The 27,826-nt window shown below is 37.4% G+C and overlaps 1 long non-coding RNA gene across 2 annotated transcripts; it reads left to right on the plus strand.

The window, feature by feature from the left end:
• Window positions 1–102: 102 nt before the first annotated feature.
• Window positions 103–27,826, plus strand: LOC104915751 (uncharacterized). 2 transcript variants are annotated; one of them, XR_014881184.1, is made up of 6 exons: window positions 103–271; window positions 3,503–3,564; window positions 13,788–13,830; window positions 16,242–16,300; window positions 16,838–17,042; window positions 18,498–27,826. It is a non-coding gene; the product is annotated as an uncharacterized LOC104915751 (long non-coding RNA). The 2 variants fall into 2 exon arrangements; XR_014881182.1 differs by lacking the exon at window positions 16,838–17,042.

Raw genomic sequence — 27,826 nt, forward strand, 5'->3', positions numbered from 1 at the left:
GCGCGAGCGCGCCTGCGTACAGCATCGAGCGGCTGGAGAAAGAGAAGGAAATGCGGGCGCGGACCTCAGTCCGTTCTGCGTGTGCGTGACGTCAGCGCACAGCTCTACACACCTGGCTGTGGGGGGGGGGCGCTGAGGATTCTAATTTAAATGGCTCTGCGCGAGAGGTTCCATTGCGTTGAGCAGGGAACGCCCTGGGAAGGCTGTGCTGATGCTTATAGGTTTACTCCGGAGACAGAGTCGCCCGTGGTGGGGTGTTCGACTTCCTTAGGTATGGCCTCGGTAGCTCGTGGCCGCGAACGTCTGCATCCGCCGTGCTTCGCCTCCTATTGCCTCACTGCTAAGAGCCATTCGAGACCCGTTCTCGGAGCTGTGTGCTGACGGAGGGGCGGCTGTGTGCAGCGATGGGGCCCTTGGGGGCGGCTGGCACTGGTGCGATGTAGGGAGGCTGCCCGGCTTTGGGCACAGGAGCGATCCCTGTTCCTCCTTGCTGCCCCGCCGCAAAACGTCGCCGCGTAAACCCAGTACAGCACCACAGAATCTGTATGAGGCGAAACTTTCTGAATTTTAGGATATTTTTCAGTCAGAACGTCACGTGCAAGAGCCTACAAGGCAAGCATGTTAAATTCAGGTTTGTCTTCTCCAGTGAGCCTTTAGGGTTTGTGAAAGTAGGGAAGCCATACAGAGAGACCAGGACAGGCTTGAAAAGTGTGGCCACGTGAACCTCTTCTGTGAAGAAAGCTTGGGGGAGCTGGGCTTGTTCAGTCTGGGAACTTCAGCTCTGGGGAGACCGTGGCATTCCGTTGGGAATGGGAACCTACAAATGGGCATAATTTTTTTTTTTTTTTTAACTCAGTCTGATAGTGATAGAACAAAAGGGAAAGGTTTAAAAAGGGAGAAATTTAGGGTAGATGTTAGGAAGAAATTATTTACTCAGAGGGTGGTAAGGTGCTGGCACAGCTGCCCAGTGAAGCTGTGGATGCTACGTGCCTGGAAGCATTCAAGTCCAGGATGGATGGGGCCCAGGGCAGCCTGATCTGGTGGGTGGCAACCCTGTCCAAGCAGAGGGTTGGAACAAGGTGATCGTTAAGGTCCCTTCCGAGTTATGCCATTCAATGATTTTATTATTTTCTTCTTTATATAGATCTTTGAAAGCTAGACAGAATAAGCCATAAGTAATGACATAAAATCAAATACATTTAAACCATGAATTAAATATTTTGACTCTTTCTTATTAAAAGCATTTGTGCAACCCTCTCTTAAAAAAAACTCTGAGAAACATTAGCTTGCAAGACTTTATTAGGCCTCTGAAACATTTTGTCTGGCTGTTCTTCATTGTGCTACCTCCAGAAAGAATGTCTGGGCAGCTGAGAGGTATTAATTGCTTCTCTGCCACCAGTCCTGTGCCCTCCTGAAGAGTTCCTGCATGCTACTGAACAGTCAGGCACAGTCAGGAAAAAAATGAAGTTGAGGCAGGAAAATTAATAAGTTTTGGGATAGTTTTCTGATTTAGAAATAAGGGATAAAGAATGATTTGTGAAGTAAACAACGTGTGGTTTGGATACTAGCAAGTGAAAGTGTACAGGTTAATGAATAAGAAAGCAGTAAACAGAGATTTTGGTAAGTGGAAATATATAAGAGTGGAAGAGGTAGGTGTTATATGGATTGAGATATTACAAGAGGGACATCCCAACTTTGTATGGTTTTTATTTCATGTAATTATTTACCCAGTGTGCATATTTTTGTACTTTTGACTATGAGTGTCTGTCTTGAATCTCTCTATTCCCTTCTTGATTATTTAATGCTTTCACTACATCCATACTCATACAGGATGAAGTAGGCCTACGTTTTTATCACCCTTTTGAAGAAGAACATAACTTTTTTCGTTGCAGCCAGTTTCTGTGGATTTTTAATTTCAGAGGAGCAGAAGAAATACTCTTTACATGTTACTTATGATTCAACAATACTATTTGTTTGTTTAAAACTGTTTGCATGGTTTTAAACTAATACAAGGCAGATTTAGGTTAGATATTAGGAGCAGTTTTTCACACAGAGGGTGGTGACACACTGGAATAGGTTGCCCAAGGAGGTTGTGGATGCCCCATCCCTGGAGGCATTCAGGGCCAGGCTGGATGTGGCTCTGGGCAGCCTGGTCTGGTGGTTGGCGACCCTGCACATAGCAGAGGAGTTGAAACTAGATGAGATGGTTTGCAACCCAAGACATTCTGTGATTCTTTGATTCTATTTCTTCATGCAGTATTCTTTGAAAGAAAGATCTTTTCAGCTATATTCATCAATCTCATTTGTTTACTTCTACATACTAAGTAATTCCTCAGTTGATACTCGATTGTATTGCAGAGTTGCTTTCCATCAGTAGAAGCCTTCAGGGCCCTAGAATAATGTATACTCTTTTACAGAGCCCAGAAAGGTTGAATAATTATTGTGCTAATTATTCTTGCCAATATTGAGAAAAAAGTTTGTCCATACAGTGCTTTCCACAAATAATACCTTACATAATGTTAAATTGTAGAGCAGTGGAGGTCTGAATCTACACTTGGAGCCAGCAGAGATCTTTATGTGGTGGCAGAGGTTCACTTCTGATGTACTTAAGTATTTTCTTTTAATGTGAAATACTCTAGTGTAAAAAAAAAAAAAAAAAAAACCACTATAATTAAATATTTAAATATTGTCTGTATTTGAGCAATACACCATCTATGTTTTATTCCAAAATGTCAGGAAACTATTTGCTCTAGTATATTGTTTGGAATTGCTGTTCAGCAGTGTAGTTACATGAAATAGCATCCCTGAAGTTAGAGCTATACAGCTTTGTCCCTTCATCTGACAAGTTGGTGGAATGGTCAGAAGCTATGTGTGTGTTTTGCAGCTGCATTTCTGAGAGAGGAGTGATTTTGTTACTTTGCTTGCTTTAGTGACAAATAGCAGTGGTTTGTTATGGCCACCATCTGAGTCCCCATCACCTGCTCTTAGGTTCAATTTTAGTAAGATTATCTTCAGCTGCTACTGCATGAGCTTGATAGATAGAATTTCTTATGTTTGATACAATAGTGTATAGTGGGGGTGACATTTCAGAAACCTTCAAACTTGCTGTTTTTCAGATTTAAATTAAAATCAGCCAATTTACACCTTTACGCTCTTTTGTTTTTAATCAGATAATGTATGCAAAATCACATCTGAGAAACCAAATACACAATTGTTATGGAAGCAGAGGAAGATAGACAAGAATTTGAATTGTTACCATCTTTGTAAAAGGGAAAAGACCAATTTAAGGTCTTTTGGGGGAAAGAAAAAAAAAAAAACACAAATAACATTTTATATAATTTACTTATTTTTGTGCTAAGAAAACAAAATGTTACTGAATTCCAGTGCAAGATACCCTCTTCCATACTACTGTTTCACTTTTAAAGTGTGTATATTAAAGTTTTGTTTTTAGACAGTTTCTTGACTTTTTTTTAACAGTTCTACTACCCTCCCTTTTTTCTAGGTTACTATAGGGGCATCCTCGGTGGTGCTGTGATCCCATGTGGCTGCAAATCATTATCAATGGTAGGAAATTACATTGCACTATTTGAAATTTAGAAAGATGAGTAAACTGTCAAGTAGACACGAAAGGTAAGCTGCAAATACAAATCTATAGTAGGTAGTGGAGACTTTAGGTATTAATTAGCAATGTCCCTGCTCAGCTGTGTTACTAGTGACAGGACAGTCTTCTGATGCAATGTGCAATACCTCTGTGAATGACCTTACAAAGATTTTGGACACTTTAATTCAAAATGAGATTTTTTTTTGGAACAGTGAAGAAATTTTTTTTTTAAATTTTGTAAAGCCATGGCTGAACAATGATTAACTGATCACTAACTCAATTGATTAATCTGCAGTTTGTCAGCACGCTAATACAGAAGCTGCTGTTAATATGGAGGCAATGGATGGAAATAATTATAGTCAGTGCCTTGGGAGATTGCAAGGAAATTCAAACACGTATATTGTGTGAGGGTGGTGCTGCTAGAACGGAGACGAAATGTATGCCATGTAAGTTAGCAGATACTACATGTGACCTAGTAATCACTGCTACCCTGAAATATACAGTAAGTCTTCTGTTAATTTTAATGAAGTCAATACTAATTATACTAATCTGAGAGGAGAATCAGCTTTGTGTACGCATGCAGTGTAATCCAGAGGTGTTTGAAAGTGGACTACATGTGTTTTACATGAAAACTCATCAGTGGGGCAGAGGAGTATTTGACACTTAATTGAAGTTTTGTAACCTGTCCAAAAGATCAGGCTTCCAATAACTTGTGTGAGTTACCTATAAGCTGACGATTTGAACATTCGAGATACTTCAGATAGGTCCTTTAATATGTTTTTAAATGTGTTAGAGCCAGGAGAAAATGTTTAGTAAGGTGGATTTCTTTTTGTTCCATCTGCATAGTCTCGAAAGATTATCTTGTTTGATTTAATTCTCAATATTTCTAGCAAAATAAACTGCATAAACCCTGTCCATTCAAACTCTGAGCTGCAAATTAACTAATCATGATAAGGAATTCATGGTATAAATAAATAAAATAACTCACTGAACAATTGAGTGTTATTAATAAATACTGTATTAGCTTGTAAAAGAGCGACACATACAAAGATGCACACTTATTTCCATAGTGCTGATGCCTGCACAAGAACTCTAGTACTTTAGAGTTTTGTTCCTTTAGTATACACATAGCAGAAACAAATTATACATAAATTAAAACAGGAAAAAAAATCAGCTAATACTGCGAAATACGTGTCCCTTTGGGATTTGTTTATTCTTTGTTCCACGTAGGTAGAAAAAACTTTAAATTCTTTCACAGTAATTGAAAGAGCACTTTGAACCATTGTTTTGTTTATTAACAGTGTTGTCCATGAGTAAGAATTAGATCCATGCCTTAAATTGGAATGTGTATATTCATATGTAGTTGCTACATCAGCAACAATTATAGATTATATAACACTCTGCTTGTGCAAAGTTTTTGTTAATCTTTTATTTTGGAGTGACTACTTTGAATTGCAGGAAGTAAACTTTAGTGTTAATGCAAAAATACTGATCCCTATAAAGATGATTCTTAAGTCGTAAAGGGTTGATGTGTTTTTAACGACTTTAAGATAAATGAATTTATTCAAGGTTTGTGAGAATATAGTGAGTGAAACAACTATGTAGATATTCCGTTTCTTTCCTATACAAGTGCTGAGTCCAAGAAAATAGAACAGCTTTTTGGTTGCAGTATGTAATGTCTTCAGATGTACTATAAAAGGCAGCTCTTGTGAGTAGGTAGGTAGCTTGAATAATCCGTTTGCTTTCCCCACATTTGAAAATTACCTATTACATCACTTATTCTGATGAATAGATTCTATAAATATTATTGCAAGATTCTAGTTTCTAGTTAGAAATATACAATAAATTCAGCAGCCATTTTGTTGACAAAGCATATAAACACCAAAATGAAAAACAGGAATGATGACTTGTGGCGATTCAGTGCCTTTGACATTAACTAGTGATTTTAAATAAATACCTTGTAAAACTTAATGATTGAAGGAGTGGCTTATGACCAATTTATCAAATAAATATGATTTTACTTCTTTTACATTAAATGTACGTGACATTAGCATGTAAATGGTAATTTTTTACTAAATGTTCTTTTTTATTTTTCCAAACTTTTTACTGCTGCTTATGGTGATAGTCTTTCCATGTAAGAATATTGCTTGTGAGTATTGATCAATGTGTAAAATTTTAACTTTGGAACATTTATCAAAGTGGGTTTGTCCTTCTCCTCTACAGGCACAATGACATTCTGTGACAGGCTACAACCTGACATTTTATTGCTGTGACTCTATAGGATTCTCTTGATTACTAACAATAGAAAAGGAACAAAGTCTTAGAACTGCCCATCTCCTTTGATTATTTCTAATGTGCAGCAATATCAGGTATGTCAGAAGGAAGACATGATTTCATGCTTACGTGTACACTCAATCTTCAGAATAGTCCTAATCATTTTGTACAAGATCCCAGATTCAATCAACAAACAAAAACAAAAAACAGAAACAAAAAGAATTGTATTGTTATCTCTGCTTACTTTTACTCTTAGCTTGTGCTTAGCTTTCAACTCTGCTCCTTTTGAAAAACTGTGCCGTAAAGCTTTGTTTTTTTTTTTTTTTCAGCTGCACCAATTGATCTAAATAAAAATTGTTACCTCTACCAACAAATTTTAGGATTAAGCAGTGTTTTTTATTTTTTTTTTTTTATTTTTTTACTAACAACAAAGTTCATGGTTCAGATGTTGACTCCACTGAAGTCGATAGAAATGTTATCTTCAGCTTATTGTACTGTTCATCAGTACAGCCAGAATTTCCCAGTTGGAACTCAAATGCTTGAAGTTATGCATGTATCTAAGTTTATGCTTGATCTACAGCCAAAGTGCTTGACATCTTGCAAAATTAAGACTTGCTTATCTAAACAGATTATACTGACACTCATTATATTATTTTTTTAGTGTGAAAACACTTGTTTTGTTGCATAAATGAAGAAAGTCCTTATAACTTTTTGTTTAAAATCTTCTTCTGCATGTCTTTGGAGAAAAGATATTCTCTGATTTAGGACTCAAAATCAGAACATGAGTTAATTTCCATCTCTTTAAAATTTTGATCTAAGTAATTTTTTCATTTCTGTTTTTCTTCAATGGCCTAAAGAAATAAAAAGCAGATTATCATCACAGAGATGCAAATAAATATGCAGGATAGTCTCTGATGCATTGGTAAAATAGGTTGCATTTTGTTGATTCAAAGGGAATTCATTATTATTCAGAGCAAATGAGGTATTTGCTGTATTAGTGGAACTAATGGTTTCTAATTCTTCTTCCTTCACCTTCTGAACAGGAACAAGCAGACACGCCTGGCACTGGGTTACATTTCACTTTGTTTGTCTTGGCAGTTACTCCACTTTTATATTAATATCGTATTAGTCCAAGTTGCCTAAGTTACACTATTAATTCTCTTCTTTGTTTACATGTTTAATGTCCTTAAAGCTTTTAGAAATAATGGACTGCTACTTCTTTAAAAATAACTAGATCTTTTTTTTTTTAATCTGTGCAGAACGCAAAAAAATGAATGGTTACAAAGTTATTAATTTTTAACTATCATTGTGAATTGAATACCATTATGTTCAGCTGAATAATACATTATATCTAATGGTGTCTGGTAGTATGAGTTATATTTTGAATGTCATCTTCCATTTGAAAGCTAAATTTTGCCTAGGAGCGTTCTGTTGATCCATTGTTTTTTTCCATCATTTAAATTCCACAAAATAAGTAAATGATTCTGACATTTTTTTTCCTTATTTTCAAGAATAAAATTTGTGGAATCAGTTGTGTTAGCAGAATAAAATCAAGTAACACAAATATAAAAGTATAACTATGAAACAGGCATAAATTCTATTTGTAAAATGAGAAAATATTTTCAGTAATATTTTGTTTTAAAAATACTGTGGCTAGCTGTGAACTTTATATATATTAGCTAAGCTCTGCCAGCATTACTAATAATTCAGAATCAACTGTACTCAAAAGAATGCTGTTGTATGTTTAAAATGCTGTTGTTAACTTTTTGGTTAACTGAAAAGTGGTTAAAATATATATATATATGGATAAGTAAAAACCTTACTTAAGAAAATTATCTCTTCTCTTTCCTAGTATTCTCTGTGTCATGAGATCACCTGTCGGAAAAATCTGGCAAGCTGTTCCATGCAATTTATCTCACCATGCTGAGTTTTGGCCAGGATCTAGGCTTTATTCCCAAGAAAGTAGATGCTGTTTTCAGCCTCTCTCATGAGAGGCATTTGGAATATCCAGCTATTTTCTTAATTGAAAAACTATAAAACTGAGTTGTGAGCCATTGCTGAAAGAATGTGAGGAACCCAGTTTAAGAAAACTGTATAATGATAAAAGTGTCCAAGGGGAAAAAAAACAGGAAATGTTTTTAGATGAGAAAGAGCTATCAGGAATTTAAACAGGAAAGACTGAGTACTGTTTGTTGCTGCAGAAGCTAATGCTGTATGCAGAATGACCATTGCCCTGAAGATCTGTGCTTTTGACAGAAAGTCAATCTGAGGTCAGGCAAACCAGGTCAGCAGCGCAGACTAGGCCACAAGGCACCTAGCTGGTTAAAGAAACAGAAAATGGAACTAGAGACAAGGGAGTCAGATTGCAAACCAGAATTATGTTCAGACGATCTAGGTCACTGTAAAGAGTGCAAAATGTGAGAGCCAGAGGAGACAAGCTACCAAGCCAAGGCAAGTAATGAGTTGCAGCTGGAAAAGAGGGTGAGTCCTCAGGAGTGATGGGGAACTGAGGCACAAGCAGGCATATCCCATCTTACTAAATGGGTCATCATCTGCAAGACAGAAGGCACTGAGAAAGATGTGTCAATTGGAGCTAAGGCTTACCTGCCGTCCTGCTAATGTGCTGTTTGCTGTGACTAAGCAGCTATGCTTCCCATGGGTGGGGTAGGGCAGTACTACAGGCACTTGCTTTGATTTACAGTGCTTGTTATCATGGGAAAACTGAGGTTTGCAGGGCACACAGCCCATGGTTTCAGCTGAGAAACATTTATGCTTGCTAACAGCTTGTTTGCTAATAGATACGAATGACTATCCTGAAGAATAACTTCGAAAGGTCCTCCACCACTCCATTCAAGTTTCCATCTTTGAAACATAGCAGTTCCTTGTCTCCCAAGCTTGGTCTGAGCTGTAGCCTTGTGTCTGTGCTTCCAAAATAGACCTACCAGCAATGGGCAGCTTTCCACCAGAGTTGTCTTGGACCAAAACCATATACACGGTATGCAAAGTGGTTTGTAACCCACAAACCGTATTTTTCAGACATGCATACACCAAAATAAAAACAACCAAACAAACTTAACATATTCTTATAGTTTTAGATTCTGAACTAACCTATTTGGTAGGTTTCATTCAGTATAAGGAGGCCTTCTCTTTCATTTTTACGTGCCTACCTTTAGTATTGAAACAAAGAGAGTAAGTCCCATCACAGCACTTGTTTTTGATAGAATAGGTGTACATTTCATCTATATTTTGTTTTTATACTTCATGTGAGATTCCGAACCATGTTGAATTAATACATATGCAGTTCATTTCTACAGGTTTCTGTTCCTACGGAACTCGATCTGGTATTACTGTATTTAGAAAGTGACAATGTGTTGATACACACGGAAATACTGTAAGAAATAAACCTGATGTTAACAATGAATGAGTGCTGCCCAGATAGCCCATACTACGGTAGGCCAATTAGCCTGAAAACATCCTGGACAAACAGGTGCACAATTCACTTTCTTATGAACTAACAATTAGGAATAAAATTAATTCAAATCAACATTTTTCTGGATTTTATTTTCTGGAAAAATATAGAGAAAATCTGTACAATTTTTGACTAAGTATTTCATGACATTCAAATAGGAATCGCAGCAATATGCTTTATCTGTGATACTTAAGAGATATTGAAGGTGAGATGACAGATTTTTTTAGATGTACATATTTTTTCTTTATATGGATGTGTAATTTTGTCATTCATGACATTATTTAAATATGATGTCCAGATTCTAACTAACTGTTATGGAAATGTTCTACAGAATACAGGACTAATTTCTGTTCTGTTCACATGCTGTTTGATATCTTTGAAGTAAATATCATACCATAGCTGATAATGCTTGTGCACAGAATTGTAGGGGTTGTAGGTGACCTCTGAAGACATCTAGTCCACCCCCACTCCATTAATGCATGTTCCCTACAATAAGTTACACAGGAAAGCATTCAAGTGGGTTTTGAATATCTCCAGAGAAGACTCCACAGCCTTTCTGGGCAGCCTCTTCCAGTGCTCAGCAACCCTCAAAGAAGTTTGTTTTCATGTTTTGACAGAAATTCCTGTGTTCCAGTTTGTGCCCCTTACCCCTTGTTCTGTTGCTGGCAGTGTTGAAAAGAGCCTAGCCTCATCTACTTGACTGCTGCCCATTAGATATTTGTAAGCATTGATAAGATCTTTGCTCAATGTCCGCTGAGCTGAGCAGTCCCAGGTATCTCAACTTTTCCTCATAAGGGAAATGTTCCAGTCACCATCAGCATGACACACGGGCTGGCAAATTATTATAATAACTAATATAATAACTATAATAACTAATTATGGGTCTAGCACATTTGTACAGAACGACCTAGAACAATTATAATGCTGGACCATTGCTGAGAAGATGTTTTATTTCAGCCATACACAAAACTCTATGCTTAAGAATAGAGAGTTATTTATTGTGTTGTAGTATGTAATGACTCCAGAAATGGCTGTATTCAGAAACGAATGAAAATATGTAATGTAATGCTGAGGAAAAAGATTACGTACTTATTACATATAATTACACGTGTGTGATATTTATGTAGGTAAGCAAAGAATAAGTTCACGAACAGATATTTATTTCTTCTTGAAGTTTTGATTAAACTAAGATTGAAATACTATTTAAAGAGCTAGTGTGGAACTACCATAAAAGGAAATTGAAAATCTACCGTCAGAGTAAAACTAGTCAAATGTAAAAACAGTCATAAAAATGACTGGGGAGAATTCTCTAATAAAAATGGTAAGGAATGTGAGAGCCAACAGAAGGAGCTGGCTGCAGTGTGCCTAACTTCACCTTGGACAGCCTCTTCAGAAGGCACTGCATAGCTGGGATTCAGAGCAATCCTCGCATACCACGCACTGAGAAGACTGTTGGAACTTACTTATCTCAGATGACAAGTTTTATATGGAAAATCAAACTAGGTAATCCATTTTTTATAATCCCTTCACGTCAGCATATCCATCATAAAGAAATTTAGAAATGAACTGTAACAAATCTCTTGTAATTAGACTGTAAATGGCCTCGATGTGATCTTGTCAAAGAGCCATGGAAGGAAAGCTTTGCGCTGCCTTGCTTCAATGAGGGCTTATGGGCAGTGCCATGCTTGGATGGCAGAGCTGAGTCTCCAGCTCCTATGGCACCTCAGCACAGCTTGGAAGGTCTGCATCTGTGTATCTGCCTCTATAATGTTCACCCTACAAAACAGTTACAAGCATACATAGCTGATTATGCTCTATTTAAGGCCCCAGTAAGACACCCAAAAACCTAGATTTCAGGGATGAAGAACAATAAAGATATTGTACAAGTCTTCTCTGGAATAAGAATTGTGCTATGGTCACATCAGCATAGATTGTTTGAATATAAATATTATTTTTCATACTGAACCTTTTCATTTTAACTTTATATGTGTGTGTGTGTGCATATATATATGTATGTGTGTAGTTTATTCACAAGAATGCAACAGCTTCTAGTGGGTTGAAGCAGGCAGTGGGGTATTCTCTCTATTCATACATTTCTGCTTTTTAATAGGGTCTTTTCAGAGCAATACAAAAGCCTGATTGAATGCTGGGAGAAATTTTGTATCATAGAGTCATTTAAATGTGGACTAAGGCATTCTGTGGACAGTTACATAAAAATGACAAGTGACCCTCTATACAATAGTTGCTTTCAACATGATCCAAGGCCAAGGCAGGCTTTTGACAGTTATATAATGCAGATGGGTCATGATCAGCCAACACTAAAATGTTCAGCATTGCACAAAATGAGAATCACATTTATCTAAAAACTGAAACAAACAAACAAACAAAAAGCAGACGAAAAAGTTTTCATCTTCAGAATGCCAATTATTTCTCCATGTAATTAAATCCAAATTTAGAAATCTTTATTTCAATCTGAAAGCTAAATGCTAATCAGGAGATTGGGAAAGGCTTAAGTATGAGTCTGGGAGTTCTTCGAACTTTGATGCCTGTTTGAATACATTTGCTGTGACTGTATATGTTTTATGAAATGGTAGATATATCTGGAATATACATCTAGCATATATATGTATGTGGCATTTTTCTGTATTTAATATGTGTATTTTTAATTAAGAAATATTCTACTATGTCTTTAAAATAACTGTGGAATATTTTGGGTACCAAATTCACTAATCTAAGTAATATAGCTTTTTTACTGGCATGCTGCCACCTATCTTTTTCTTCTTTTTTCCGTTGCAAAAATCATTGCTTGGTGCTTTGTGTTAATGCTTATTTGCAATTCCTTAGGCCAAAACAATAATTTCACTGAAAAAAAAAACCATCAAGAATCTATCTGTAAAAATAAAATACACATGCATCAGTAACGTTGCTGCAGCATGAATTTTCTTTACTCCAAATGGTAATAAAGTCTTAAACTACATGGAATTGTGGCATTTCACTGAACTGAATTTATACTTCCAAAGCCAAAGGCTTTACAAACATATTTTTAATATGCTGCAGGGGAGCTATATTACAGGCTTGCTATCTCTACTATCATTTTTTCACTGTAACCCAAAGTGAAACCTGTTCCTATTGAGGATAATTTATGGTCATCCTTTACATTCTTTATTTCACTTGCAAGCTGAAAACAACAATGTTAATGAAATTAATGATTGTTTTCTGGTGTCCTTTTTTTGAGAATAATTGACCCTTTCTGTTTCCCAATAGATATTACACAATATTGTAGACAATTGTGTTCATATACATCAATAAGTAAACTTTTATACAAATCACCATTGCAAATATTAATATCTTAATTTTGCGTGATTGAAGACAGTATTTTGTTATTCATTCTGATTTTTTTTTCCTCAACATGTTTATCGATACAAACACTTCATAGTAGTGTTATTAAGAAGTGAATTATAAGTTGTATTAAAATAGGATTTCCATATTTGCCTTCAGGTTCCTGTATTTAATATGTATAGACTGAATTACGGTGGAGAATTTTATCATAAAAGGGTTTTTTTTAATGCTTGAATAATAAAAAGAAAAAAGACAGGCAGTCTGTTCTGCTTTGAGGATAGCCAGTTTTGGTTACTACTTCTTTTTTTTTTTGCCAAGATTTATACCATCAATCTGTGTGTTCAAAATATTCAAAAGACTCAGTCTGAAAATAATAGAAATTAAATTTGATTCAAAAGATTGAACAACTATTAGTTAATAAGAAATGATTTATAAATTAAATTGTCCATTGTTGTCTGTTACCAACCTGGTTTTCCTGAATTTGAAACTAATTAATCTCTTGAGGCTGTTATTTGTTAGAACTTTATTATTTTTGAAAGCCTTGCTAAAGTAGGCTGGAAATTATCCCCCAAATACTTCCATCTCTTAACACAGTAAATTCGTGAGAGATTTAAGCTTTAACCCTACTATGGAGCCTTTCTTACTGTTAAATAACAGAAAAGATGAACTGTAGTTAAATCTTTTTATCAGAAGTAGTTTCTTTCTAAACATTCTCCTCCACTAAGCATATTCCCCCCCCTTATGGCACTTGTGTGGACACACTGCTAGGGAGAGAAGAGAAATAAATGAGCTCCATCTTTTTGCAGAACTCTGATATCTGATCCTTAACTGAAGAAGCTTACTCTCTCCTTGTATAAGTGGTCCTCTATAGTAGGAAATGTGTAAATTCTGAAAGTATTATTGACTTGGTTCATTGCCAAAAAGATGCAAAGAAAGCATAAAGCAACCATGGCTCTTTGACAGAAAGATGAACAGACAAGAGCCCGACAGATGAACTGTTCCTTCTTTAAATTTGCTTAATGCACTCACTGGTTAATAAAGACCTTTTGAATCATAAGATACCAGTCCCTTCATCACCTCATCCTTATTTTCTCTGTGCCCTAGGGCCTTCAGGAGGATCTGCTCCATGATCTTGTCAGGCACAGAGGTGAGACTGACTGCCTTGTAGTTCCCTGGATCTTATTTTTTTTCTTTCTTGAAAATGGGAGTTATGTTTCCCCTTTTCCAGTCAGTGGGAATTTCATCAGACTGCCATGACCTTCCAAATACGATGGATAGCGGCTTGGCAGCTTTGTCCACCATCCCTCAGAATGGATGGATCTCATCGGGTCCCATGGACTTTTGCACCTTCAGATTCTTTAGATGGTGTCAGATCTGACCTTCACTTATAGCAGGCAGGTCTTCGTTCTCCCAGTTCTTACCTTTGCTTTCTGCAACCTGAACAGATATATCTGATAATTGACTTTACCTCAGAGCATGAAAAAAGTGCAGGCTTACAAATATACTTTTTCTATAGTTTGATTGTATGAAACTTTATAGAACTTGAGAAATAACTATAGTGTTTAGTGATAGAACACTTAGTTGTGCATTTCAAAAGTAGATCATATGATGCAGATTGAATTTAATTTTGGGTCATGGTCTCTAGTTAATTTTCACCTGTGGTTCTTTTTTTGTTGTAAAATGTTATACTGCTGGTTGTTTTTTTTTTTGTTTTTGTTTGTTTGTTTTGATTTGGTTTGTTTTTAGTTTTTGGGTGGGAGATGGGGCATAGATTGCTTTTTCCTTATTTAAGTAATTATGTTTTCTATCAAACTTCTCCCATGCTTAGTCACTCCTTACGACTATTATGTATAAACCTGTCTGCCCCTGCTGCCATGTTTCTACACATAAGTGTTTTGTTAAGGCTCACTCCAGACTACAAGCTATTGAAGGCACAACCTAAAACTCATTGTGTTTTTGAGTTATCCACACTTAATTCACTCTACAAAAAAGACTTCACAGTGGCATAATGTCATCACTGTATTTCAGTTGCTCTCTAGCAGCAGTGGTACATGTCTACAATACTCAGTTTTCTCTGTTATAATAAGCTCTAAATGTAGTGTGTCATTTTTGTCACTATACAAAGCCTGTTTGAACATGGAAGCAGAATCTATTGGTTGATGTTCTTACCACACAAACACAAAAAAAAAAAAAAGATTTTTTTTCTCCTAAATATGAGGTTAGTTTTGAATCATTGGAGGAAAAAAGACACATACTGTTGTTGGTTCTTGAAAGAAAATTTCTAAGTGGGCCTCTTATCTTAACAATACTGGGTTTGTAAAAAAGCTAAAATGATAGAAAAGACATGGCAAATGTTTTGAGGAGGAAAAGTCCTTTTCATTTGTTATCTTGGGAGTTTAAGCAAGTGATTTTCCCTCTCACATTTAGGAAGGGTAATTCATAAAGTCTTCTAAAGATTTACAGTGTAAATGCAAAATTGCATAAGGAAAGCAGCCTGAAGAGAGGAATACTGTATTATTAAGTTTTTAAAGTTCATTTTTATTAAAAGTGAGCATAACCAATGTTAAATTGAACCAAGTAAAATGAGAATTCGCAAATGGTTGATGAAATATGAATATGGAAAAAAGAAATCACGCAGTGATGTTATCGTAAAGTGTCAGAAATGCCGTATCCCCTGCTGTTTGCACTCCTGAAAACATTCAAATGGCACCTTGCATCTAAAATCGTAATTATCAAGCATCTTCTTTTGCTTCTGTACTGGAGAGAAAAGAGGGATTGCTATGGAGACAATATATAGCAAATAGCTGGAGGGTAGGTGGAATAAATTCAGTAAATAAACAGACACAGATGAAAAGTAGGAATGAGGAGTGACAACCAAATCTGACAAAAAGCTTCTGATTTTATATTGAAACTTTAAAAAGGACATAGAAATCAAATGTCGCTAAAAACTGATAAAGCTACAGAATTAATCATAAAGGAAACATCAGGAAATGATTTATTGCTCAAAATGAGACAGACAATCATGAGACCTTTCACTAACCTACAGCTGCTTCTATGGGTTTGAATTGGTCATTTATGTTATTGCACTCTCTGAGAATCAGTTTATCACGAAATCCCTCTAGGTTTACTGCCTGTGCATTGTAGGAACACTTAACCTCTCCGTTTACCCAGTTTGTTTCCTCCTATGCTACTGAAAACAACAAAATCTAGGCTGGTGTGACAAGCCAGCTCCTAGGGATACAATCAAACAATATTACAAATCACCTGCTGATTTTGGAAAGCAATTATATGTTGGAGAAAGATCATTCAATAATACATAATAGGGCAAGTGACATGGGGTTTATTAACAGAAGCACTTGATGCAGTTACTGTCATAAGGGATACGTGCCGCAAATGGGCCGGTACTGGTAAGTGCCAATATTGATTCTGGAGAGTCTCATTAGTTCTGTTTCTCAAAAAATTACAAAATCCTGGAGAAATGGCTATCGTTGTTCTGCTGTCAATTAGAATAGAGTGTAACAAAAGTATAATCTGCATTTTTTCAATGTTCCTGTATAGTTATACAGCTCCTTCCCACAGTGGATTGATACGGAACAGCAGAAACAATGTGAAGATGGGTAAGGTACTTTCCAGTTGTATTTCAGCAGCTTGACATCTTTCACTACATAGGCATGAGACTTTTCCTTTAGTGACTTTTCTCTTTTTGATCAGATGGCTTTAATTTATGAACTTGAGCAGTTTTATGCCAACTTCCCTAGGATTTGTAACCCGGCTCTGATTCAGTCACTGGCCATGTCTCATGTCCCAGGATAATAAGAGGGTCTTCTTGGCAGGGTGGGAGGGGGAGAAAGATGAGAATGTTGAAGGGTTTATGAGTGTTGAGGGAGCCCCAGATTCCTCCCATCTCTTCTGTCCTACTCACTCACTCAAACTGTAGGTAATCAACATGGCATCTTTGTCAATTTATGCTGTTATTTGCAAGAAATTGTATTGTCCTTTCCATTAGTTTATAGCCTGAGTTCTCATAGTACATTTGAATTCCTTGTCACTCTTCTGTAAAATAATACCATTAATTCAATTAATTGGAAACACAACTGGCAGACCTATGGTGAAAAATTTGCCTCCAGTCCATTTTTCTCCCTGTTGTTTCCTAGTGTCCTTCTGATCAGAGGATGTTGGCTATGGCAGCAGAGAAGCTGACAAACATTAATTTTTCCTACTGCAAATGCAATAACCTACTGCAAATAAACTGTAGTGACTGTTGTGTTCAGTAATACACTGAAATGCCTGGATCCAACAGATACTGTTTACCCGAGAAATTTGGTGGAAGACACAGAAGTGGATGTGATAGATTATGAAGTAAGAAATAGGAAATATTATAACTGCTCATGTCTGCATTTTAACACTGGAAGTATCAAGAGGAGATACATGACTTGAAGTTTCTCATATTGACATGTAGCTGATGTGAGCATTGTAGAATTCTGTTCCTACAGAAAAAATAATCAAATTCCCCCAGGACCCTAAGAGCTAGAGTTACACAGTTCAGTGAAACCTGGTGTATCCCAGCGCAGACTTTTGCACTTTCCTTCCCTCTGTCCCAATCCCTTTGTGGCCCACTAGAAGTTGCAGCAGCACACTGCTGGTGCTGAGTTATGTGAGCTGTTCCTGGGACTGCTGGAGTCCGGAGGGCACCACATGGCAACAGTCTCCCCACCAAGGGCGAGTTTCCAGTTCAGACTGGCATCTCTGCTGCCTCAGAGATCGATTGCTTTCAAACTGTGCTCTCGTTGCTAATGAAGAATTTCTTCTGCTTTTAACTACCTAGACATTAGGTATCCAATCTAAGGAAATTACTGGATCGGTGTTACCTCCTTAACAAGCGATGGAAAAGATAAGCACTTCCAAAAGGCAATTTATCTCCTGCTGTGTTCAACCATTTTAGGATTAGATGAGTCACCCTCTACATTTATCAGTCTGTTTGCACTGATTACAAAGGAAACCAGGCATGGCTCTCCCAGCTTGTTCCACTTGCAGGTGATAAGGGCTAGGTGAGATGAGTCCTACTTAACCCAAATGAAAGCGAAAGTGGTTGAAAAAATGAAGCTGAAATATAGGTCTGTGTAGAATCCAACAAGTAAAGCAGTGGAAGTAGTGAATTTGTAGCTTGATGCAGCTCTGTTACAAAATACCACAATACACCCCAGAAGCAGAGTTATTTCTCATTGAAATATGTGTTTCCACTGGAGAAAAACAAAAACAAACAAAAAAATAACCTAATGTCAAGGTGTTTTATAATTTTTTTTATGTGCATGGGCAGTGTTCTAGAATGTTTTAATGACATCGAGTTATGATGGATACCATTGTCTAGGCACAGTTACTGTGAGCAAATTACCAACTGTACAAATAAACTAAATTCCACTGGTATAAATACAGCAGTACAGATTTATTCCAACTGTGTTTTTGGTGCTGTGTACTTTGACGGCAAACTTTGAGGTGAATAATTCTATACTATAAAAAGTGCAAAGGGAAAACTGAAAACAGGAATAATTTATTCCATTTAACTGTGTGAGTTGAAACACAATAGCATCTTTACTTCCCTTGTTCATTCTTATTGAACACAGTAAACTGTCGAATGGAAACAACTGGCATATTGTGCAGCTTCCAACAGTGGCTGACAGTAGTTCAAATGGATGATTTGACAGCATGCCCAAAGAAATGTTTCAGCTTTACAGTTTAGAAAATGTTATTTCTTCTGTGAACTAAGTGTGTACAAGGAAGAACAGAACTGAGAACATTGTCTTTACTTCATTACAGATACAGAGGAAGAGCAAGCTAATATTTTTTTACACCTGGCGTTGTTCAAGCTTCCAGTCCCAGGGGAAGAAAAAGGAGTTATCTGGGAAACGAATGGAGTGCTGATTGCACCTCGCTGCCCATCTGCAAGTATGAAAGCTACTAATACAGCTGGAATAGCTGACTCTATCACGTCTTTTCAAATATCCTCTAAGGTAGGAGGATAGTTAAGATATAAGATAGGAGAATAGTTAAGGTAGGTGAGATAGCTGGTTGTGCTTAGAGAAAGAGGTGCATGGAATGCTGAGCCATCCCAGTTGAGGCTGTGTGAGCTCTGTAGGTCTGCAGCTGATCTCTGGCAGTGCACAGCCTGCAGCTGCAGGGTGGTCAGGGACTGCGCTGCTGTGTTTTGTATGAGTGCGTGTGAATGCATGTGTCTGTAATTTCAGGGAGTATCGACCCCACAGGCAAACTATGGAAATAAAATAAATTCAAGATGCCTGTTCTGTCAGGCAATGAATGTTTTAAAGTTTGTAACTGATTTATATGTTTGTATGAAAAGCATGACATGTGCCTCGTCTGGAATGCTACCAGCAGTAGGATGGAAAATTCAAGGCTGCTAGACTTCTCTTCTAGGGCATTATATTTATAGGTCATTGCCTTTCTCTATAAATGTAAAGTAGTTTTGTCAAACAATGTTTGGCAAGCTCTATGAGAAAAATCTAAATCGTTCAAAGCAATTCTAATTAGTACAGAAATATGCAGACAGATGAAATTCTTCTGATAATTTTCACTCCAAGTATCTGAGCTAATATTATATATATATATATATATATATTTAAAATGGTCCCCTTCAGCCACAGTGCCAAAGAATCCAGAGATCCTGTCCTGATAAGATACAACAGCTTTGCAGCCCAAATGCTTTCACAAGGTGAGGCCTGTGGGGTGTGTTTGGTTTACAGTAAACTGACATGGTCAGCTTAAGGCTCTGCATGTGACCATGATGTTTGGCAGAAGCCAGCAGCTGGCATTACTTATGACTGCTATCAGTTTTGTAAAAAATACTGTGTCTATGATATATCTAAGCATCAACTCGACTTATTTTTAATAAATAAATGTTAACTCCTGTAGAAATGCTTACTCCTGAATAACTATGAAAAGTGCATTATTCTGTGTTCTATCATTTCAGTTAATGAAAGCATTCCACTTCTAAGGAGCACTATTTTGTCTCTGCATGCAGCATTACATTAGCCATAGAGTTGCATAGAGTTATAAGCACAAATATGTCTATTAAAACAATTTGGTGTGATTATTCAGAGTAGGAATAACTTTCACACAGCTGTAGTTGAGAAGCCTGCAGCAGTTGATGTGTCAGAGAGGTGACCACTCCTGTGCTAAAGTGAGATTCGTTATGGCACACACAGCAGCACAGGTAAGGGAAGCTTTTAGCTGCTGGATCTCAGCTTGGCTGCTCACCACATTTATGACTTCAGGATTCTTTCTTGATCTTTCTGACCAACACTGTACTAATTGATTTTACTCAAAGCTGCTTACGGTTGACGTCAGGCCAACAGCTCCAGTTTTGGTAATCAATACGAGCTGTAACCTCATTGCCTCCGAGGCTCAGACAACCACCCACAGTTTAATCATTGCTAGGTTCCATAGGCTCATTGATGGAGCACTGAAACGCAGACAGCTTCTACACAAATCACCTAATGATAATGATGCATTATATCAGACAGTGAAATGCCAAGAGTATATCACAACCACCATTCTCTGCCATTAACATAATTTCAGTTCAGTGCATCCTTGTTCTGCTGGTGAGCTGATTTTGTGCTAGATGTCAAGTCAGAATACAATCTGCGTTTTCAGTCTGCAGCCTTTATAAGGATATTGCCCTACTGGGAGTAGAAGAAAATTTTTTGAGGAAAATATCAGGCTCAGTCACCATGCTGTGAATATTATTTCTAGACAGGTCTGTTCTTTATTTCATTTATATTTTATTCTTCCTATTATTCAGTATGCCTGCTCAAAGTAGAACACTCTCCAATAGTATATCCTCATGAGGAGGGCTCCGCTGGATTTAAATGTGACTTTTCAACCTATGTATAATAATATTGACTGATTTAACTCCGTATCTGTCAGTGCAGTCTTTACTGCATTCTCACTCCCATCATTTTCTGTAATGTCAGGACTCCACGAATAGCATCAATTTCTCTGTTCCTGGGACTCAGCCTGGGGATAGCTAAGTTTTATCAGTGTTTGGGTTGTTTTCCCACTTGTTTCTTGGAAACATATTGGCAGGAATATATAACAATTGTAGAAAATATGCCGAAAACAATTTACATACCATGCCATAATCATGTAAACTGTTTTCTCAGAAACAATTGTAGCTGTATGTCAGATTTCAACCATGAACTCTATAACAATACAAGCATGTATTTCTGTTACATGAACATATATTTAAGCTTTGGAATCAAGTTCAGAAATATAAGGAAAAAAATAAAAAAGAGGATGCCCTTTGGATGCATTGATGTTTCCTTCAAAATGATCTGTTAAAGAGAATTTGCCTCAAAATCAGAACAATGTGCAGGGACTCATACCTGCTGGTCAGTACCAGGATGTACAGCCTCAGGCTGTTCCCACTGCACTGCTGAATGATCTTATAATATAAATATAAAGTGAATTTTCCTCAAAGACTGAAGTTATAAAATTGAATATGAATTAAATTGTTTACTACAGAAGATTCATAGTACAAACCGACAGATGTCAAGCAACAAATAAATTTTGATATTTTTGATTGAATTTGCAGAATTAACAGCCAGTTTAAATTGAGTACAGAAGAATTATTTATAGTAGTGGAGTTTATTTTTTCTTTTTCCAGCCAGTTCACTCTGACTTCTTATTCCTGGTTTTCAGCATTTACATTTCATTACATCACACTTCGGCATTTACAGTTCATCTGTCAGTGATCTTATTTCATGACAAATGTGGGGTATAGCCCTCGATGTGTGTACATCAGACCCATAAGTAATCACTGGAAAGATTGCATTGAAGAGCTGAGGGGGTATGTCCCTTGGGATACCCATTGGGACCATGATACATTTAAAACATTTTATTGTCTTCTTTGAGCATTCTGATGATTTAACGGAATGGAAATCATTTGGACAAGATGTCAGAGGGTTTTGGGACCAAAGCTCTTTGAGTCAGCGTCTGGTTGGTACTGGTTGCCATGTGTCTGGCATCTCACTGGCAGGCAGGGTGCATCCTGTGAAGAGGACCAAGCTCAATCCTGCTCTTTGCTTTAAATGATAACCTAGTGAATGGACAAAGGTTCAGAAGCAAAGCAAGCTGAGTTTGGCCTTTGGTGATTTGTGCCAGGTGTAGTGCAGTTCTCCTTTTGCAGGTTGATCTGTAATTTGTAGGTTTACTAAATTCTGGTATTTCTCTAGAAAGCCAAGTGCTCTGCAGCTAAAGGCAGGCTTATAATGGAGAATATAGTGGGTGGAATGGATACCAGAAAGGTCCAAGACTGATAGAAACTATGAAGAAGGGAACAGAGAAATGTGGACAGGCAGGCTGGAAAGGAATGGGTGGGAACAGAGCAGTGTTGGCAGAACAATGTCGACAGAAAAGTCACCATTGTCAGAGCAGCTAAAAGCCAAGAGAACAGAGTAAGTCCCAGGTCCTTAACATTATTCACAGATGCCACATAATGCCTTTTTTGTTCAAGATCCAGGTTAGATATTAACTGCAGCTGTTTTATCACTTTCCTGCAGCATGGTGCTTGCATGTTACAGGCCTGACTCCAGGACTCTTCGTAGTGCAGGGAGGTGATGCTGCTCAGCCACACAAAGTGCAGGATTGCATCCAAGTTTGTAGAGGAAATCTTCATTGTATATCCTGTAGTACCAAACATTTTTGTATTTCATTTCATGGCATTTTTAAAATATTACATAAGCTCTATCTAGTATCTATCTAAGTAATTTGACGGTTCTATCTCATCTGTTTCATACGTGTCTAGTTATTCTGAGCTCAGACTAGTTTCCATTTTATACTCCGTGACATGGGGCAAAGTGTAAGAAGGCTTGTAGTCTGCAAGTATTTGTTTGTAAGTGATTAGTGCCAGCTGTCTCATCAAGCTCATGATGTCAGAAGGAAATAAATGGAAAGCTGTGCAAATATGCAGGTATTGTCTAATGACTTCTGCTAAAGACTAGTGAGAGAACAGGGATCTCTTGGAAAGAGTCCAGCGGAGGGCCACAAAGATGGTGAAGGGCCTGGAGCATCTCCCCTATGAAGAAAGGCTGAGTGAACTGGGTCTGTTTAGCCTTGAGAAAAGACGACCGAGAGGGGACCTGATCCAGGTCTATAAATATCTGAGGTGTGCGGCACAGAGTGGTGAGGCCAGACTGTTTTCAGCGGTGTGTGGAGACAGGACGAGGGGAAACGGCCATCAGCTGCAGCATAGGAAGTTTCGCACAAATGTGCATAAGAACTTCTTCATGGTGTGGGTGACGGAGCACTGGAACAGGCTGCCCAGGGAGGTTGTGGAGTCTCCTTCTCTGGAGATATTCAAGTCTCGCCTGGACGCCTACCTGTGCGACCTGGTGTAGGGAACCTGCTTTGGCAGGGGGGTTGGTCTCGATGATCTCTGGAGGTCCCTTCCAACCCCTACAATTCTATGATTCTGTGAATAAGAGAAATCCTATCAGTAACAGTGCGAAGTAAGTCAGCAGACCCATAGTCTGGTGGTTTTCCCACAAATGGAATCACACTTCAAGGTTACAAAGCATTATTTACTTCTAACTACCCTGGTTTAGCAAACACCATTTCTAAAACGTGTCAGTGAACCTCGGTGCCAGGGTTACAACATTGGAAACACTGTTTTGCCACCTAGTGGTGCATTGTGTCTTCAGTTTATTTTACTTCTCAAACTTGCGAGTTTTACCGTGCATCCTACTGTGTATTGCTCAACCACACACTTTTTCTAGAAGGCAGTTAGTGATTTTCTGGAAAATAGTCTTTTAGCCCTGTTGAAGGTTTTAAATATACAGCATCTTCTAAAGTTTTATTCCATTATGATTTTCAGAGTAGATGGAGGTGGTACCATACGACCAAGCAGAGCTCCTTTAGCCCATAGCTGAGATGCAGGACCAAGATTGGAAGAGCATGGGTGCATTGGTGCTTTACATCTGAACGGGGGGCAGGTTGGAACTGGTGTGCAGCCATTTCAGATCCCCCCTGAAACCAGCTATCTCTAAAAGATATACTAGCCTTTAAAATCCGTGCACCAAATGTAGGGTTTTGTTCACGCAGACACTCCCATCTGGGATATATTTAGTTAAAACAAAGCTGGCTATTGTTTAGCATCTCAGAAGTAGCTGTGTTTTGTCCATAAGGCAGAGAATGAAACAACAACAACAACAACAACAACAACAACAACAACAACAACAAAAAGGGTATTGTTTTGTTCTATGTAGTTTTGTTTTGATGTTCTCTGATTGTAGGGTAGCTTAGAATGAATGGTATTCCGTACTGTTTTGCCAAAGGTACTATTTTGTTTAGAAGTCCAACCCAAAACTCGGGGGGCCTTTCTTACTATAATTGCTCTTGTCTTACTGTGCAGGGCTAAGTTTTGCTGGTGAAATCTTATTTCTTTGCAGGAAAATTATTACACTACTAAAACTAGAAAAGAATCAGAAAGAAAAAACATTAAAGAACTAAGAACTTAGAGTAATTTTCTCATCTTTTTGTTTGTTTGTTTGTTTGTTTTTCTTCTCCCAGGTATTATCCAAACACAATATTAGGGACAGTCTCACCCTGTGTGTTATCACATCAAGTTCACTAGGGAGAGGTTAATAGCGACCTCAGCGAAAGTGAGTTCAGTGACGCCGAGGCCATCTAGTGAGCAATGACAGAAATACAAGTAATCAGTACTCATTTTTTGTTGGCCTGGTTATTCATTTACAGTTGTTCATATTACTGTAAGGACAAACTGACTTTGGGATTTTCACATGAAAGCAAATGAATGGTCATCAACTCCCATAAAAACCCATTTAAAAGTATAACTCTTTCTCCATAGAGATTACACTGAATTTTGTCAACTACCTGGACGTAGTTCAAAGTTGTATATCAAAAAGATCCTCAGAAAACTATTTACTGACACATCTGAATCCTAAAGAGGATTTATTCTTCAACCTTTCTCATCTCTCTTCTATCCCTAAAATTAAAAAACTGAATTTATAGGTAAAGTCAAAGTTAGACCCGTCTTTATTAAAAGCAGACCTCGTACAAAAATAGTTTATCTCGTAGATGTTTTAACTTTGATAAGACTAATGAAGATTTGTGAAATTTCCAGACAGAGGTATTTCTTCTACTGAATTCTTTCATGACATCTGAAGTCTATTAAACAATGGTTTCTTCTTTGTCTATATGTCAAATCATATACCAGTTGATTAGTGAGTTTTGATTTGTATTTGAAGCAAACAGCCATGGCATAGAAAAGTAAAACTGTGACTGTTATTTTCAGTAGCTTCACCTCTTTGGTAAGCATGTGGTATTTGGTTTAGCTGAGTAAACAGATTTATTTCTGAACTGACTTTAAAGATCTATATTTGTCCAGCATGTTTTTCAACAAGTTATAGGATCATTGGATAATTCAAGGTGGAAGAAACCTTTGGAATTCTCTAGTTTAACCTATTCCAAGCATAGTCAGCCATGGGTTCAGAATAGATTGCTCAGGTCTTTATCCAGTTTATCCAGTATTGGAATCCTCCTAAGAATGGAAACTGAAACAACTCTGTGCAACTTGTTTTACTGCTTGACAGTTCTTCTTGAACCCTTCGACTAAGCACAGTGGCCTGACTCTGACAGAGAGTTCTGAAGCAGAGAAAATATAAATACCTCAGGCTTACTAATTTCTGCTTTCACTAAATCTCTTTCCCATTGTGGAAAATGGTCCCATATTTCCCTTCTTCAGCCATTTGCTGCTAATGTACTGGTAGCCATTGATGCTCTTGATACCCTTTGCAAGTCTCAGTTCCATCTCTGCTTTAGCTTTTCCAACACCATATATGTATGCCTGAATTGTTTCTTGTACCTCCGTAGGCTATCTTTTTGTACTGAAGCTCCATCACAGATTTCCCTGATCAGCCAAACTAGTTTCCTGCTGTCTCTGTTTGTTTTCCTGAGTGCTGGGGTGAAGGATGGTGTCTTTAAAGATCTACCAATTTTCTGAGGTTTGCACTTTGGGTCTTCTTCCCATAGGATCTCACTTGCCTGATCTTGAGCTCCATGATTTCGTGTTTGCTACAGACAACGCTCACAAAAAGTATCCAGAGATGTTTGGATAATCCCTCACTGGTTCTTCCTGTGACTTGCAAATCCACCTGTGCATCAACCCTGCTATTTCCATCCAGCCTGTATTTCCTGAGAGACACCAGAATTCTCTTTAACTAGGTCCTGATGTGTTGTCATTCCAGCAGATGTCAGGAGGGTTAAAATCCCCCACAAGAGCAGTGTCTCTGTGACCAGAAAGATCGTTGAGTTTTTCTGAGTCTCTGTTTCCCACCTGGGGTCTCTGTAACAGTAGCCCACAACAAAGACTCCCTTACAGACCTATCTTTTGATCCAGACCTACAGGCTCTCTGCCATCCATCCATAGGAGACCATATATCCAAGCTGCTCCATCCCGTAAAAGACAGTCTTTCCTCCTTGTTTTCCCCAGGCTGTTGTTCTTGAAGAGCTTGTATCCATTTGTTGCTCACTCCAATGGTAGAACCTGTCCTAAAACATTTCAGTTATTCCAAAGATGATGTATTTTTATGACTGGTTCCTCCTGCTTATTTTCAGGCTACAGGTATTTGCAAACTCTTAAAGTGGGTGAATATTTATTCCATTTTATTGATTCTGAGGTCCCTCTTTTCCCTGAGATTCTCAGAATAATAAAATTATTAGAACTTTAGGACTTTAAATATCTTCTATATTTTCTATCCAAATTTGATCAAATGTTGAACATCAGAAAATAAATTATTTAGAAGTAGATGCAATCGTATAAAGCCTTTGAACTTAGATCACTAAGTGCACCTTTAATCACCAGTATTTCTTTGTAAATTTCCTTTTCTTTTGGATCTCATAGGCAAGAATTGTAGTTCGTCTGTCTCTGTAGATTATACTCTGGAAAAATCTGTTTGTATAGTACTGTCTCTTGATTTTGTTTTCACGCAGCAGACAAAATTGAACGTCTTTTTCATAAGAAATGACTTTTCTGTTACTGCAGTATTTGTTCCTTCAGCAATCTAGGAAAAATCATCTGCTTTGGTGAAGGCCATTCAGAAGGAAAAATAAATGTTTCCATTGTAGCTTGCATTTCAGAACTTGGATCTTGAGCTTCAGCTTGCTTGCAATGCAAATTAGATCTCAAAGGAATCTTCAACTTCTCCTGACTTAACACTTCATGGTTTTTGTCTTAAAATACAGTTTCCAGTGGAAATGATTTCTTACAAATTAATTCTATGATTTCACAACACCCCTGCAGTACCATTTAGTAGTGTCTTTCAATTGACTGCAGCAGCGAGTGGGCTTTTTTTGCAACAGTATTTGTTCTCTGTGTTTTAACTCTTTTTTCTAATTACCTCTCATGTTAGAATGGATGCATTGTCGAGACTGGCAAATAAATAAATAAATAAATTGAGAACATTCATTGTTTCACAAACAAAGTGTATTATCTCAGCTGTAAAATGCCAGCTGATTATACAGCCCTGTATGAAACTTCTTATTTTACATTATTGGCATCATTTTCTTTTGTGTTATGTTCTTAAATATGCAGAAGTATTTTTTTGTTTCAGTATTTGTACAGTATATTTGATGGAATTTCAGAGTTATGAAGTGAACATTTATCTTTGCAGCTTATAAGTTTAGAAGACCCTATGGCAAAAAGTTAACAAATCAGCAAGAGTGTCTAGCAAAGAACAAAATTTATATTCTTAATTTCATTTTAATATGCAGTGGATATGAGACACATAGTGTATGAGGAATAACAAGAACATTTTGCATATACAATCTCATCACACAAAAATACCCATTGATCCAGGCAGCATAACAAGTGAATAACGTCCCTAATTTCTCGCTGTTAAATCTCTGCATGTGTCAGTCTACGAACATATTTCACAACTAATTAATATATCCAGTCTGAGTTGTGTAAGGGTATAGAGGGATACTCTCTACTCAGGAACAGCACATAAGCTTACCTATGATTGTGTGTTATACCTACAAGTAGAAACAAAATGTGTGTCTTGCTAACCCCCTTTGCAAACAAGCACAAATAAAGCAGCAATGGGAAAACCGAA

Source organism: Meleagris gallopavo, chromosome 1 (genome assembly GCF_905368555.1).
Source record: "Meleagris gallopavo chromosome 1, MGAL_WU_HG_1.1, whole genome shotgun sequence".
Classification (NCBI taxonomy): Eukaryota; Metazoa; Chordata; class Aves; order Galliformes; family Phasianidae; genus Meleagris; species Meleagris gallopavo.